Here is a 17,722-nt window from a genome sequence, read left to right on the forward strand (position 1 = left end):
CTGATTCTTTGTGACCCCATGGACTATATAGTCCACGGAATTCTCCAGGCTAGAGTACTGGCATGAGTAGCCTTCTGCTTCTCCAGGGGATCTTCCCAACCCAGGGATTGAACCCAGGAGACTCTCCTACATTACAGGCAGATTCTTTACCAGCTGAACCACAAGGGAAGTCCAAGGATACTGGACTGGGTAGCTATTCCTTCTCTAGGGGATCTTCCCAACCCAGGAATCGAACTGGGGTCTCCTGAAACCAGATGACTAATCACTAATTAGGGAAGAGGGGTTGGTTCAATATAAGCTCTTACAGAGTTTGTATATACAGTGTGATTTATTTATGGAGTGTCCAGTTTATATTTTACCCCTGAAAAGATAAAATGAATTTTACTTAGAGAAGCAAGCTTCTGAAAGTATTAGATAAAGTTGACAAAAGGGAATTGAGTATTATTCTTTCTACGTTATTTCTGTCATTAGGATAAAAAATATTTTAAGGAATCACATTTATATTTAAAAATTTACTTACATTTGATGCTCGAAAGATAATGGGATGCATTTAGGAAGAGAACTAGGAAAATAAGCTGGCCTCTGGAAGTTGCCCAGACAAAAATGATGAGGTTCAGAGATGGATGACATAAAGGCATTCATTTGTGTGTTTCTTGTAGATCAGTCCATAGTTACTTTTCAGTTAAAATCTTCAGCATTGCTCATGTTTATTTATTTAATAACCTCTCATTCCTTAGATAATTGTGGACATGTTATGTTAGAGAAAAATGATTTAAAGTTTATTTTTAAAGGCCACTATTATTGCTATCAAAATATACTAATAATTTGCAAAGCATGTTTCTGTAACAGTAATTCCTTTGGATGTTAATAAGTGTTATTAGAACTATGATACCAGCTGCAGCAATGGTTCTGGAACCACATAAGTTTGGGAAATGTTGGGTTAAAGCTGAATAAACTTTTAAAATTGACCACCGTTCATCTTCTGAGAATCTATGCGCATTTATCAGTCTAAATGGAGGTGGGTGGTGTGCAGCAATGTCCTAACACTTTTGAGAACTGAACTCTCAATAAGTAGGGAAATAGTTTGCACAAATAATGTTCTCTTGATAGCATGTTAGGAAGCTCTGGTAAGAGAGAGCAAATAAATATTTGTTTCTCTTACTTACATATTAGTAATTCCTTAAACCTCCAATCTTTTGCTACCTTGATATAGACTTTCAAGCTCAAGCATTTGCATGCAGTTACAATTGTGTGCTTTGAAGCTCAAATGGAGAACTAAACTCCTGATTGGCGGGGAGGGGGAAAATCCCTCTGAAATTCACAGTGGGCTGTTGAAGCCACCTCAGTGGCACACTAATGTAGCTGTGGTTTCAAAGTCTGCTTGGCAGCACATGCAAAGCCTGTGTGTACCAGACCTGGGCAGATCCAGAGGAACTGTATTAGCAGGGTTGATGGTCCATGGCGTGGCACTGAAGTTTCCTATCAGTCATACCACGTGTTGCTGTCTGTTTCCTTTCTGTGAAATCTATTAAGAAATGACAAATGATCAAAAAACATCTTTACTTAATCAATAACTTTGGTTGAAATAGTAGAGGATTTAACAAAAGTCAATAGGATAAACAGGGGCTCTCACAACCGTGATCTTGTCTGTATAGCTCCTCTGTGAAACTGTGCTTGAGTAACCAGATTGCAGTCCTAAGAAATGGAATACTTCATGTTATCTTTTTTTTTTTAACTTAATACTTTATTTTTGGAGCTTTACAGTAAAATAGAGCTGAAAGTATAGAGTTCCCGCATATTCCTTCTACCCCCACCTCCCCCGCAGTCTTCCCCACCATCAATATCTCACATCAGAGTGGTGTATTTGTTACACAATCAATGATAAACATACGTTGACACATCACTGTTACCCCAAATCCTTAGTTTACGTTGCGGTTCACTTTCACTGTTGAACATTCTTTGCGTTTTGACAAATGTGTAAGATATACATCTACCGTTATGGTGTCATAAGAAGAGATATTATGCATTAAAAATTCCAGTGTCACCTTTTAAAATGTCTAGGAGATATGGTTCAATAAAACATTTAAGATTATGGCTATCAGTTTCAGTGGGGATAAGTTTTCATATTTGCTGACTTGATTTTACATTTAGTTTCCCCTCCAGCTGCCTGTATTCTTGTAGGGAGGGCTTTACTGAACAATTTTTCCAATCTTGATATAGATTAAACTGATGCTGAGCATTGCTGACATTTTACTGTGGGCATTAGGAATCACGGGAGAAAATAATGATTATAAGACTGTATTTTAAAATAAGAAATACATCTCTGTGGTAAGATTCTGTGACATGAACAGAAATTTTGATCCATTTAAACAAAATATTTTGACTTAATAAACTTTAATGGTAGTCCTACAATATATCAGACCAAAGTACTGCAGATACAAAAAGTGAAAGTGAAAGTGAAAATGAAGTTGCTCAGTCGTGTCCGACTCTTTGCGACCCCGTGGACTGTAGCCCACCAGGCTCCTCCATCCATGGGATTCTCCAGGCGAGAATACTGGAGTGGGTTGCCATTTCCTTCTCCAGGGGATCTTCCTGACCCAGGGATCAAACCCAGGTCCCCCACATTGCAGGCAGATGCTTTAACCTTTGAGCCACCAGGGAAACCCAGATACAAAGGTGAATAAATATCTGTCCAAAGAAGGGTAGAGTATAGTCAGGCAGACAGATACTTGTCATCAGAGTGGAAAGTGCCATCACAGAGGAATGTACTGAGGAGGGACTAACTCTGAAACTGTGGGACAGAAGAAAAGTGCTGTAAATAGAGAGCCCAGAAATAAACCCACATACCTTTGGTCAATTAATCTTCTACAAAGGAGGCAAGATTATATAATGGAGAAAAGACAGTCTCTTCAACAAGTGGTACTGGGAAAGCTGGACAGTTGCATGTATCAATGATGTTAGAACACACCCTCACACCAAACACAAAAATAAACTCAAGAATGCTTACATATAAGATATGACACCATAAAACACCTAGAAGAGAACCTAAACAAAACACTCTCTGCCATAAATCATAGCAGTATGTTCTCAGATCACTGTCCTAAGGCAAAAGAAATGAAAACAAAAATAAGCATGGGACCTAATCAAACTTGTAAGCTTTTGCACAGCAAAGGAAACCATAAACAACATGAAAAGACAACCGATGAACTGGGCGAAGATATTTACAAATGATGCAACTGACAGAGGTTTAATTTCCAAAATATACAAACAAACAGCTCATCAATATAAAAGAAAAACTGATGCTCTGCTCAATCAAACCCTAACCTTAACCCTAAAGAACTTCTGCTCAATCAAAAAATGGGTAGAAGACATAAATAGATATTTCTCCAAACTAGACATACAGATGGCCAACAGGAACATGAAGAGATGCTCAATATTGTTATTTTATAAAATGCAAATCAAAACTACAATGAAGCCTCACTTCACACCAGTAAGAATGGCCAACATTTAAAAATCTACAGATAATAAATGCTGGAGAAGATGTGGAGAAGAAGGAATACACCTTCACCACTGGTAGGGATGGAAACTGGTGCAGCCACTATAGTGAGTGGTATGGAGGTTCCTTAAAAAGCTAAAAATAGAGTTACCACATGACCCAGAAATCCCACTCTGGAAAAGACAAAAACTAATTTTAAAAGATACAGTCATAGCCCAATGTTCACAGCAGCACTTTTTGCAATAACCAAGACCTGGAAGCAACCTAAATGTCCATTAGCAGATGAATGGGTAAAGAAGATATGATACATATACACACGGAGTATTACTCAGCCATAAGAAAGAATGACACACTGCCATTTGCAGCAACATGGGCTGACCTAGAGATTATTATACAGACAAATAGTCAGACAAGACAAATATATCACCTATGTGCAGAATCTAAAAAACAGCACAGATAAATTTGTTAATATTTACGAAACAGAAACAAACTCACAGACATAGACAACAAACTTATGGTTACCAAAGAGGAAAGCAGGTGGAAGGATAAATTCGGAGTATGGGATTAACAAATAACCACCACCATACATAAAACAGAAACAGGATTTACTGTAGAGCTCAGGGAACTATATTCAATATCTTATAAGAATCTATAAGAAAAGAATGTAAATAAAAGTATATATATGTGTGTATATATACACACATAACAGAATCATTTTGCTGTATATACCTGAAACTAACAACACTATTGTAAATCAACTGTACTTCATTTTTCTAAAAATATCCTATTGCCATTTACTACAGAATCAACGTGCTGTTCTGGCCGTCTCTGCATGCAAAAGCATCACCCCCTGGAAAGTAAAACAAAACTGTAGTGAAGAAAATGGTCTTCAGCAAGTAGATACCTCTTACATACATGAAGGCCATGGAAGAATGGATCTGAACATACAAAACTTTGCAGAATTGTTGGGGTTTTTTTTATTTTTTTTTAATGTATAGTTGGCTTACAATATGGTATTAGCTTCACCACAGCAAAGTGACTCAGCTATATGTATACATGTATCCCCTCCTATTTTTTTCTTTTAAGATTCTTTCCCTATGGAGGCCCATATAATTTGCAGAGTTTAAAAGAGTCTATGAAAAGCTTTGTTGAATCTGCATAAAGTTTCACTGGTTAGGGATTTAAGTTAAGGTCACTACCTGTGTCTGTTTTGTCTCCTTCACTTTCCAGGCTTGTGGGTAAGGCCACTGATAGTGTTTCAGCTACACTTCATAGAATTTGAAAAGCTTCAACAAAAGTAAATTTGGAAAGAGTTTTCTCTGGTTCTAAGTAGAACATTGATGGGGTCATTGTTACTTACTTGATATGATTGATGAAGAAAAGGATCGAACATTTTAGACATGTTTACAGGTTTATTTTCTAAATGAAGAAGTCAACTGATAGGTTTTATAAGAGAAGCTCTTTGCAACTTGGGAAATTTCAGTGATCTCAGTAATAGCAAACCGAGCAAGATAAGAATCTAGTTTCTTTTTCTCACCCTGTTCTAATCTACTTATAGTAAACACCCAACCTCTCCTTTCTATAATTTAAGAGATTATAAGAAAATGACCTTCAGTGAACTGGGCTCATGTGATTCACCTCACTCACCCCTGGATCTCATCTTACCAATAACATTCTCATCGATAAACCCACCTTTAATGTTATTATCTCTGATATCCTTCCTGCACATTGGATTCATTTTCATTTATTTTCACCCATGATTTATAATCGTTTCAACAAGAGAGAGTAGTGTTGTCAGACTCTATTTGATTATGCTTTGCAAATAAAATTGGGCCAGTGCTAAAGCTAGCATTATTCACAAGTTCAGATAAATGAAAACTGTGCTACAAGAACATTGACACATTATTTGCAGTCGGACTGGAACGTTCTGTTTCAGACACAGAACATAAATGCAAAGGCAAAGATGCTCAAAGGTCAGATTGGAGAGGCCATTTTTAATGGAAAATATATTTTAGTTATCAGAGAATAGCTTCAATAAATGACTATGTTAATTTTTCAAGTTTCTAACAACTTGATTCCAGTGATTTGCCTTTGGTTTTACTGCACATTTAAATGGTTAACAACAGTGACTTATATCCTTTATTTTTCTCCATTACTTATGTGATTTTCCTGAAAGAGTCTATCTTGCCTGACATGTTCTATCCTTTCCACTCATTTCTTGTGATTATCCTAACTGCATTTTTTCATGTCTTTTCTAAAGTTTTACTTTCGTGTTTACTTACTTTTTTTTTTTTACCAAGTAGTGATGTTGGGCCCACTGGAGACTTACTCCATCATAAATGTCTTACTCTCAAAATAAGTCATAATCTTCCTTCTTAGGTGAACAGCGTAAAGTCAGTGGTGACCCACTCTATGACTTTCATGGGTCAGACGGTCTGTGGTCCTCCACAGTTTCCTGTGCCTATACTTTTCCAGTAGGCTTGATTCATTATCCCCTTTTTCGTTTCCTAAAAAAAATTAAATGAAAGGTCTTTTGTCCCTCAAGTCCTAGTGATGTGCTAATCTTGCTGCATTTCAAAGGGCTGTGGTTTCAGTACCAGGCTCTAACTTTGGCCTGATTTGTGAGTTTGATTGTATCGGCTAACTACTTGCCAGTTTCCTCTGTGTAGAAGTCAAAAGAGATTCTTAAGCAGTTTCCCCCATGACAGTGGCAGAGGGAGATTTTTGCTCCTTTTGAGGTTCTACGGTGATCAAGACTAGACCCAGAAAAATTAGGGTTTAGATGTAATTTGTTATAGGTAATGTATTTTACACTTTTATCCTTAGGCAAGGGCCCTTTGCCTAGACTTCTTAAAACTCAGTAAATTTGGCATACCAGCTGCTCCAAAGGCAAGGCTCCTGGCATAGCAGCTCTGCATTCACTGGGCCAGTCTTCCACACCATTCCTTGCTCTATCAATATTTATTTGTCATGGGTCTCCTTTGCTTTTAGCTAGTGTGTTTTTGTAAACTAATATGCTAGAGATGTGTATGTTCAAGATGTTAATGATGTGGAAATATCACAGACCATTTCTGCCAGCCCCAATTTAATTTTCTCACCATCTGCTTTTTACAGATACTCATAGCTGGAAATATTGATCACTTCCAACTGCAGACCTTTTCCAGTTCTGGTTTCTGAGCCAATCTGTGATGAGGTTGAAAAGCACTAAGTTATTTCATTTTGAGTTAGGAGTGGTGGAAAGTTTCTGTTGTGATGTCTGTTGTTAAGATGGAATTTTCATGGTTGCAGGTGTCAGGAACCCCATTTTGAGTATGAAGTAGCTCAGGCAAACAGGATGATAATTGAAGTATCTTGGGAGTACCTCAAGTGATAAAAGGAAATGCTAAACAATCTAACCCTTTGAAGGCCAACTAAGCTTAAGCTAGGCCTCAGAATGTTTGTAAAGTATGAATTTGCTTTAGACCGGGAATACCTCCAAATTGAGGCAATGGCTGCCACCAACTGGGAAGGTTCTATTCAACAGTTCCAAACGTAGCCCCTCTTCTAGTTTCTTCCTGTCTCTGTTTTCTCCTCCTATGTGTTTTGCTTTCAATTGGATTTTTAGAAGCAGAAAGCCAGGACAATATATTTGATGGGAACTCAAAATTAGATCAGGCACATAATCTCTTTTTATCATTTGTCTCAGGTGATATGGAAGATCAGGATACATACATTTACAACCTGCTCTACAGTTTTGTTATTTTCTTTGTGAAAATCAGGTCATTTTTACTTAGAGAAATATTTGCCTTTTTTCTTTATCACTGTCAGGTTTTAAATTCTGTCTCATCTTGATCTGGTATCTTGTTTATGACTCTCTAGCTGTTCCTCTTGTGATGCTGTTTGGCCCAGGCTCTTGGTTGAGACAGTGAGATCTTAACACACCAAAGACAGTGTACAGAACTATTATAAGCAGCCTGGTTTGTGTGGGAGTTCGTTCCATTCTCCTAGCCCGGGGTTTCTTTTCTCACATTCTGTTTAAGCAGGGTTGAGGTGTATTTGCCTCCCCACATGAAAGAGTGAGCAGGTAATACAAACAGAGTGAAGTGATTAGTAATGTTTACAATCAATTACAGCAAGAGGGTGGATGTGTGCAAGAAGGCAGGGAAGCTGGGGCGGAGTGGGGTAAGAATTCAGATGTCCCTGTGGGGCTGGAGGCATCTGTGGTGATCTCCAGACTCACCTGTCCCTCTCCTGACTGGCTTGCTCACCATGAGACATCAGCTGATTCCCAGGGAAACTGAAGCCTCTTCAGAGCATAGTGGCTGCATCAAGAAATTACATGATCCTGTTCAGTCCTGGAAGCCACAGTCTTTAATCAAACAACTGTCTTATAGGTGGTTACATGTTAGAATTCATCCTTTATATCTTTCAATGGATCGTTCTTCACCTTGCACAGACAATGAAAACTTCTGAGAAGACCTAAGACTACCCCCCTCCCTTTATACAGATTTCCCCCTGATGTGGGGAAAAGACAATGGATTAATCCCAGGAATACCAGAGAGAAAGTCCACCTTTCAGTTCTCTTTTTATAAACGGAGTTGTTTTACACAGTAGATCACTTCAGAACTAACAGTGAAAGAGATTTGCAGTGTTGATGGTTTTTTTTTTTTTTTTTTTTCCTTTTCCTGGCAGAAACCATACCCAAGAATCAAATCAAATGTGAGTCAGTCCACAGAAAGCAGGTCTGGGCAACTGAGAATGTGTCTGAAACCAGAGGGGCATCTGACTGCAGAGCTGCTATAGGATGAGGACACTGACACGTGTGTCTGAGATCTCACAGACAACATCAAGTGTCCATGATTACATCAAATTAAAGTCTATTTTAGCCACAGCCTAACTCTGGCAGTAATTGGTATTAGCTAATGAATAAACTGTGCCAAACATTATGTAGTAAGCAGGCCATTATCCAGATTTGTTTATTCTTTCTCAGAAACACTGTTCACTCCCCCTTTTCTACTTGTTTAGTTTGACTTTTCCCCCCAAAAACCCTTGCATTTTTGTTCTCAAGCACTCTTCTCTTCCCTTTTCCCTTCTCCCCTGTACTCCCCTCTTTATCTTCCCAAGTTCATTGGCTTCTGAATGTGCAGATGAACTATGGCTGCCTGATTTCACTGTGAAACCTTTACCTTTATTCACCTTCTTTGTGAAATTACAAGAGAGGACAGAACATGTCATTGGTTAATTAAAAATTTAGGGCTTATCTGGGCGCTATCTCCAAAACTCCCATAGAATCTATAGTTTTGTAGTCATAGTCTATAAACAACCCAAATTTCTTTTAAACAAACTTCTTTTTTCGTGTGTGTGTGTGTGTGTGTGTGTGTGTGTGTGTTAGTCGCTCAGTTGTGTCTGGCTCTTTGGGACCCCATAGCCTGTAGCCCGTCAGGCAAGAATACTGGAGTGGGTTGCCATTTCCTACTCCAGGGGATCTTCTGACCCAGGGATGGAATCTGGGTCTCCTGCACTGCAGGCAGATTTTTTACCATCTGAGCCACCAGGAATAAAAAATAAGAATGAATCTGTTTTGCTCAAATGTCCAGAACAACGCCTGGCACATAGAGACACCAGAAAAAGCTTGCTGAGTAAGGCGTAAAGGGCTGAGATTTGAGCTCATTTCTAAACTACTCAACAAATACTTACTGAGTGCTTATTACATGTTCGTTACTCTGGTAATTATTAAGGAATACAGGGGTGAATCTTATTCAGGAGAGAGACAAATAAGTGGGAAATTTCAAAACTTGCATACAACATAGGGTTAAGCTCAACCTGGGGACGCATGTAAAGTGGCACCAAACCCAGTATCAGCAGGGTCATGAAATATGTGATCACTCAACAAATAACACTTATCATGTGCCACCTACTGTTCCAGGCACTTTTGAGAAAGGCCAGACTCTTTGTCCTCTGTCCCTGTCCTTCTGCCATCACCAGCTGCCATCTTGCCACCATGAGCTTTCAAAGGATGAAAGTCAGTGATGAGGATGGTGAGGATGGCGAGGCAGAAATGCAGAGGGGCCTGGGGTTCCAACACAGCCACAAGCTACAGTGCCAGCCTGGGCAACAACCCTCCACATCTCTTATGCAAGAGAAAAGGAAAATGACCAGACTTTCTTGATTTACCGCCTTATATTATGCTCTCTGTTCTTACCAACCTAGATGGCATATTCAAAAGCAGAGACATTACTTTGCCGACTAAGGTCCGTCTAGTCAAGGCTATGGTTTTTCCAGTGGTCATGTATGGATGTGAGAGTTGGACTGTGAAGAAAGCTGAGCGCTGAAGAATTGATGCTTTTGAACTGTGGTGTTGGAGAAGACTCTTGAGAGTCCCTTGGACTCCAGGGAGATCCAACCAGTCCATTCTGAAGGAGATCAACCCTGGGATTTCTTTGGAAGGAATGATGCTAAAGCTGAAACTCCAGTACTTTGGCCACCTCATGCGAAGAGCTGACTCATTGGAAAAGACTCTGATGCTGGGAGGGATTGGGGACAGGAGGAGAAGGGGACGACAGAGGATGAGATGGCTGGATGGCATCACGGACTCGATGGACGTGAGTCTGAGTGAACTCCGGGAGTTGGTGATGGATAGGGAGGCCTGGTGTGCTGCGATTCATGGGGTTGCAAAGAGTCGGACACGACTGAGCAACTGAACTGGACTGGACTGTTCTTATCATTTTAAAGTATATAGTCTTACATGCATTCCCAAACATGTAAGAATTAAAGATTTTAAAATTTAAAAAAATAAAAAAATATAAAAAAAAAAAGAAAAAAAGAAGTATATAGTCTGTGTGATTTTGTTTGCTACTGTTGTTTTAGTTTGCTCTTATATTCCTCCTGATTCATTTAAAGGTTTTCTTTTTTTGGTCCAACTGGTTGTCTTTATAACTATAACTTTACATTACATACCTTAACCTTTACTGCTTGAAATGGTGTCTGTTACTATAAATTATCATCCTGGTGGTAAATTCTACTTGCCCCCCCTCTGCCCTTTCTCTCTACAATGCAGTGTTGGCATATGATATTTTCTCATATTCACTCTTAATACTTTCAAATATTTTTTACCAGTGAAAGAGAAGAAAATCAGCATATCTCCAGCTGCCTTCACCCTTTCCAACTTTTGTTAGTTGGAGCGTCAGTCCTGGGTGATGGAGATGTGAGGGAAGGGTGAAGTCATATGGCGCCAGCCTTTCTGGAGGGAGTTCACGCTCCAGAGAGATGAGGCGATGAAAAGACTCCCCCATTTTTTTCTGATTGCTTTCATCAGCAATCATGCACTGTAAGCTTCTTTTCACAGAGCCATAGGGACAGCTTCACACGGCAGAGTGCTGGAGGTTTCATTCTGCTTTTCAAGACCAGGTGCCCAACCTCCTGGGCAGCAGAAGCGCAAACCAGGTGTCCTACATGGGAGACTGGTCGTATGTTTGGGCCTTCTCTAGATTCTAATCCACTATGTCAGCCTATAGGGAAGCTCTGCTAATATCTTCTCCACTCTGGAGTTTTCTGTGCTTGGTCTAAGATCCTCCCCTCTGCCTGTGCCTGGCTGTGGCAGAGAAAATGGCCAGTCATCTCAGCCCACCTATGAAGGCTCTTCTCTCTCTATTTTTTCATTCATCCAGTCCTCTTTCTTCTACAACCATACAGCATCTTTAAAAATATGACAAGGAATTCCCTGGTGGCCCAGGGCTTAGGAATCCGTGCTTCTAGTGCAGGGGGCCTGGTTTGATCTATGGTTGGGGAACCAAGATTCCACAAGCCTTGTGTGCAGCCAAAATAAACATAAAAATATGACATTCTTTGAAATTACTATCTTGAAAAGATATCCGCACCCCCATGTTCATGCTGGGCTTCCCAGGTGGCACTAGTGGTAAAGAACCCATCTGCCAATTTTGGCAAAATAAGAGACGTGGGTTCAATCCCTGGCTCAGGAAGATCCCCTGGAGGAGGGCATGGCAACCCACTCCAGTATTCTTGCCTGGAGAATTCCATGGACAGAGGAGCCTGGCGGGCTACAGTCCATGGGGTCACAAAGAATTGGACATGACTGAAGCAACTGAGCATGCATGCAGTCTCTTATAAGTAGAATCTAAAAAAACCACACAACTCATAGATACAGAGGACGGATTGGTGGTTGACGGAGTTGGGGGTGGTGTGTGTGGAGGAAATGGGTGAAGGAGGTCAAAGGTACAAACTCCCTGCTGCTAAGTCCTGGGGATATGAGGCACAGCATAGTGACTGCAGTTAGCAGTACTCTATTGTATATTTGAAAGTTGCTTAGAGACTAGATTTTTTTTTTTAATTTTTTATTTTTTTTTAAATTTTAAAATCTTTAATTCTTACATGCGTTCCCAAACATGAACCCCCCTCCCACCTCCCTCCCCACAACATCTCTCTGGGTCATCCCCATGCACCAGCCCCAAGCAAGCTGCACCCTACGTCAGGCATGGACTGGCGATTCAATTCTTACGTGACAGTATACATGTTAGAATTCCCGTTCTCCCAAATCATCCCACCCTCTCCCTCTCCCTCTGAGTCCAAAAGTCTGGTATACACATCTGTGTCTTTTTTCCTGTCTTGCATACAGGGTCGTCATTGCCATCTTCCTAAATTCCATATATATGTGTTAGTATACTGTATTGGTGTTTTTCTTTCTGGCTTACTTCACTCTGTATAATTGGCTCCAGTTTCACCCATCTCATCAGAACTGATTCAAATGAATTCTTTTTAACGGCTGAGTAATACTCCATTGTATATATGTACCACAGCTTTCTTATCTATTCATCTGCTGATGGACATCTAGGTTGTTTCCATGTCCTGGCTATTATAAACAGTGCTGCGATGAACATTGGGGTACATGTGTCTCTTTCAATTCTGGTTTCCTCGGTGTGTATGCCCAGAAGTGGGATTGCTGGGTCATAAGGTAGTTCTATTTGCAATTTTTTAAGGAATCTCCACACTGTTCTCCATAGTGGCTGTACTAGTTTGCATTCCCACCAACAGTGTAGGAGGGTTCCCTTTTCTCCACACCCTCTCCAGCATTTATTGCTTGCAGATTTTTGGATCGCAGCCATTCTGACTGGTGTGAAGTGGTACCTCATTGTGGTTTTGATTTGCATTTCTCTAATAATGAGTGATGTTGAGCATCTTTTCATGTGTTTGTTAGCCATCCGTATGTCTTCTTTGGAGAACATAGATGCAAAAATCCTCAACAAAATTCTAGCAAATGAGACTAGATATTAAAAGTTCTCATCACAAGAAAAACTTCTTTAACTGTGTGAGGTCATGGCTGTTGACTGAGCTTATTGCGGTGACCACTTGGCAATAAACGCACATGTTGAATCACTATGGTGCCCACCTACAACTGGTTCAGTCTTATATGCTACTTATATTTCAGTACTCAGGGCAGGGAGAAATGAAAGATTTCATTAGTAAAACTTTAAAAAAGTACTTACACAAAAATATTACGCTTTGGGTATTTTTCTGTTTGTGTTTTCCTAGTTGTTGCCCCAGGAGCTGTATCCTAGCACTCCCTGTGATACTCTGCTCCAAGGCAGTCTTCTGAGCTGTTAAGGCTTTAGTGACCCTGTTAAGGGTGTGACCGGGATTCCGAGCTGAATGGGCCTTTCTCTGGAGCCTCAGGCAGAAGCTCATGGGGCACTGCTGCTGCTTCACAGGTTTCCAAGGACAGAGCACCTTTCCCATCAGGTTATTTTGAAAGATATTTCCAGTAGTCATGTATGGATATGAGAGTTGGACTATAAAGAAAGCTGAGCACCAAAGAATTGATGCTTTGGGTCTGTGATGTTGGAGAAGACTCTTGAGAGTCCCTTGGACCGCAAGGAGATCCAACCAGTCCATCCTAAAGGAAATCAGTCCTGAATATTCATTGGAACAGGACTGATGCTGAAGCTGAAACTCCAATACTTTGGCCACCTGATGGGAAGAACTGACTCATTGGAAAAGCCCCTGATGCTGGGAAAGATTGGAAGTGGGAAGAGAAGGGGAAGACAGAGCATGAGATGGTTGGATGGCATCAGCAACTCAATGGACATGAGTTTGGGTAAACTCGGAAGTTGGTGATGCACAAGGAGGCCTGGTGTGCTGCAGTCCATGGGGTCACAGTCTGACACAACTGAACAGCTGAACTGATACCTGCAATCATACCATTTGCAGTGTCTTTTAAAATGCGAAAATAATAGCTTTTCAAGATTAACTGAACACATGTTAAAAAAAGAAGCAAACAAAGATTCTAGAGAGGTCAAAGCAGGCATCACACCAAGCTTACTGTTCTGTCCACGTGCTAAGGACCTGAGTCTGTGGGTCTGGTTGCTGCAGCTCGCTTTTACTTAGACACCTCCCTGCCTGCATCCCAGCTCCCAAGAACATAGATGCTACTGAGCACTCTGATTAGGCGGTTGTATCACTTAATCTTTAAAGCAATTCATGAGGTCTACATAATTATTTCCATTTTATATAAGAAAATGGAGACTTGGGGAGAGTACCTAATCCTCCCATGATCACACAGCCGATCCACATGGTTAAAACCATGAGAAGGAAGAGAATCCTCCACCCACTGCCCATGCCTTGCCTGTTTCTGTTCTCAACAAGGGCCAGCCGTCTTGTTGGTCGGGAGACCCATCTTCCCCCACTTCGGTGGTGGTCTGTTCTGCGGTGTCTGCCCCTGGCCGTCTGCCTCTCACTTCGTCTCTGGGATCTCTGCAGGCTGGGCATGGCCCTCCTCTGTAGACCTGCCCTCACTGGGGAAAACCTCCTTGCTCCCTCTGCTCCACTTTCATTTCTATTCCTTCCCCTTCTGAAGGAAAGTCACACACACCCACAAACCCACGCACACACATTAATGCTTCTAAAAGGAAAAAATCAAAATCTCCCATCTAAAGTCACTTTTCCCTCTTTTTTTTTTTTCCTTTCCTTTTTGGTCTCAGTGGGAGGGTATTTTACATCCCAGTTCAAGTTTCTCTGTTGATCTATAAAATTTTAAGCTCCTAAACCTTGAGACTCCGCCTGTAATTTTCTTTTCAGGAATTGTGGTGACTGGGACACACAGACGCACGTACTCTACTTTCTCCCTTGAAGTTTAGTCTTAATGGTGTAATATGAAATTATCACTGTTGTGTTTTTCATTTTGGACCTTGTAGTTTTCATCTTGAAAAGTTTAATTTGTGTCTTTTAAAACCTGTATCTTTCCTTAACATCTTCCGTCTTCTAACCTCTGGGCCGTATGAGATGCAGTTATGATGACTGTTTCAGTGTTCTTGTATATTGGTTGTGTTATTTGTATCCTTTCTGGAGAAGTTGCAGCTGACTGAGTTTTTTCATCATGATGGATTGTGTCTTCCAGGCTTCTTGCTTACCTGGTAGTTTTTGATAAGATGCCAGTGTTACGATTTTACCTCTTTTGGTGCCACATATTTTTCTTTCTTATAAATATTCTACCTGTTGTTGTAGTTGCTAAGCTGTGTCTGACTCTTTTGTGATCCTATGGACTGTAGCCCACCTAGCTCCTCTGTCCATAGGATTTCCCAGGCAAGAGTACTACAGAGGGTTGCCATTTCCTTCTCCAAGGGATCTTTCTGACCCAGGGATCGAGCCAGCGTTTCCTGCTTGGCAGGCAGATTCTTTACCACTGAGCCGTCTGGGGAGCCCCATAAATATTGTTAGTAATAGTTAAGTTACTTGAAAACATTTTGATTTTTCCAGCTCAGGCTTTCTTATGTGGGGTCAAAACAATGACTTGTCACAGGTTTATTTTTTCCTGCTTCTAAGACGAGGACTTTTGTGGTATTCTACCAAATATTCTTTGAGTTTTAAGTCTTCTGCTCTGGCCCTTGGGACTATTTCTGTCCCTGCGTGATCTCTGAGTATTGTGCATGCTCAGTTGCTTGGTCATATCTGACTCTCTCTGACACCAAGGACTGTAGCCCATCAGATAATACTCTTGTGCATGGGATTCTCCAAACAAGAATACTGGACTGGGTTGCCATTTCCTCCTCCAGGGGATCATCCTGGCCCAGGGGTGGAAGACATGTCTTCTGCAATGGCAGACAGATTTTTTACCACTGCACCATCTGAGAAGCGGAGAAGAAAATGGCACCCCACTCCAGTATTCTTGCCTGGAAAATCCCATGGACGGGGGAGCCTGGTAGGCTGCAGTCTAGGGCATCACAAAGAGTTAGACATGATTGAGTGACTTCACTTTCACTTTTCACTTTCATGCATTGGAGAAGGAAATGGCAACCCACTCCAGTGTTCTTGCCTGGAGAGTCCCAGGGACGGGGGATCCTGGTGGGCTGCCGTCTCTGGGGTCACACAGAGTCGGACACGACTGAAGTGACTTAGCAGCAGCAGCACCTGAGAAGCCCCCTTGAGGATTGTTAACAATACACTTATCCTTTTAAGTGGTTCTTTCCTTGGCCTCTGGTAGTTCCATCACAGATTAGCACTTACCAGTATTCAATTGACATGGAACCCTCAGCAACCTTGAAAGTCATTTTTCTGTTCAGCTCATTCTTTCCTGGCTTTTCCCTGCTGACCCTAACCTCTCTGGTCTCCCGGAGCTCCCAGTGTTGCCTCCTCCACTTGGGGAGATGGCTGAGCCCTGCCCTGGCCCCTCCAGCCAAGCGGGGCACTCACCCCAGCAGCCCCCTGTGCCTTCATGAGGCACCTCATCCCCTAACTCCAGGGATCGCTATTCTTTATTGTCTGATGTCTTGAGAGCCCTGGAATAGTAGGTAGGCCTTTAGATAAAGAAGTCCCCAGCTTGGTGACATCCTTAAACCCACTGACCATAGGTTTCTTGTCATTTTTACGTGGATGTAAATGTTACCTAGTCCGAACTCCTTACTATGACAGTACATGTTGACAACAACCCATTCATATCAAAATTGTATTCTTCATAAATTCATCTGATTGCTATTTTGACCTTCAGAGAACTACTGTGGTGATCTTATTGCATTTACTGATGCATATAATATAATGTATTATTTATAATACAGTCAAATGATTGCACTGATTATCAAGGACCTGGATTTGCACAGTTTTTAAAGTAGAAATGTTAGATTTTTTTTCTCTGGCATGATGCATTTGAGGTTTAAAGGAAGCAGGGCAGATGCACAAATTGGCTCATGCAGGTCAAATGACCAGTCTGAAGTCAGCCAGCGCGTCATTGTCAGAGGAGGAGGGCTCTGGGGAGCAGGACTTCCAACCACTTGTCCTAACCTCCAGACCACACTTTCCATCCTTCATAACCCCACTCACAGCTAAGGAAGAACTGCTTGCTTTGTTTGTGTACTTAGGTCAAACAGTAACTCCCAAGTCTGAATGTGTCACAGGTGGGTCTAGAAATTCATTTGAATAATAGCATACACCAGTTTCCCCTTCTTATCACTGCAGGAAATAGCACATTATATTTGCAATACTTTGACCATAAAAGAAACCTTGCCATGATACAGGCACCTGAAAATAAATCACATTCAAGACTAATTGCAGATCATGGGTCCTTTGGTGTTGTGATCTGGAAAGCGATAAACTCGGGGGAGTAAAGTGATCTGGAAGAAGCTGGTGATAAGGAGATGCCCTGAGTGGCACAACTCTGTGTCAGTTTTTTGTACATTTATGTAGATCAGTGATTCCAAACACATATTGTCCTAAGCCACACATGCTGGTTTTTTTCCCTTCAGATTCAGTATAGAATCATTTTACACAACTCACAAAAGTAGCAATGATAGCTGATAATAAGGAGAGATAATAGATGTAAAATTGTCTCAGACATTTGAGATCCCATTTAGATCTAGTCTTTAATTATCCTTTGAGATAAATGTCATTATCCCCATTTAACAAACTAGGCAACTGAGTTTCAAAGGGATTAACACCCTAACTGAATGATGTGTCAAAACTTGGAATAGAACTGAAGTCTGACTCAGAAGTTTGTGTTTGTTCCATGGTTTTCAGCTGATGCTCAAAATCACTGCTTTGTGTGACTAAAGTCAACAGCACTTCAAGGCATTGCTTCCCTTTAGCGTCTAAGCCCAGTGGCCCTGAAGGCTCGCTCAGCACAAGACCTTTGCCAACTGGATCAAGTTTCCCTTCCTGGGGTAGCCCTGAGGGTTCCCCTTGTACTTCCTTTTGCATCTCTCTTTTCCAAGTTGGAATCTGGTTTGGGGGATTAGCTTACTTGTGTGG

Source organism: Capra hircus, chromosome 16 (genome assembly GCF_001704415.2).
Source record: "Capra hircus breed San Clemente chromosome 16, ASM170441v1, whole genome shotgun sequence".
Lineage (NCBI taxonomy): Eukaryota > Metazoa > Chordata > Mammalia > Artiodactyla > Bovidae > Capra > Capra hircus.